The following is a 379-nucleotide window of genomic DNA, read 5'->3' as shown; positions in this document are numbered from 1 at the left end:
AATAAAAATAACTTTTTTTAAATGTCAGGGGCTGGAGAGATGGCTCATTGGTTGAGTGCTTGCTGCTCTTGCAGAGGACCCCAGTTGGATTTCCAGCACCCACACTGGGTGGCTCATAACTGCTTGTAATTTCAGTTCCAGGGGGATCTGACACTCTCTGATACCATCTTCTGGCCTTCTTTGGCCCCTGCACTCATGTGTACATACCTACACACACACACACACACACACACACACACACACACGCATGCACACACAAACACGTAATTTTTAAAAATCTTAAAAAATAAGTTCACTAAAACAGAGGAAATACAAATTAAAACATCACCATAACTTTCTTTCTTCCTTTCCTTTCTCTTTTTCTTTCCCTCCCTCCCTC

The sequence above is a fragment of the Nannospalax galili genome, unplaced genomic scaffold (assembly GCF_000622305.1).
Source record: "Nannospalax galili isolate Female #2095 unplaced genomic scaffold, S.galili_v1.0 scaffold1217, whole genome shotgun sequence".
In the NCBI taxonomy this organism is placed as follows: Eukaryota; Metazoa; Chordata; class Mammalia; order Rodentia; family Spalacidae; genus Nannospalax; species Nannospalax galili.
Note: the sequence above shows the minus strand (reverse complement) of the source record.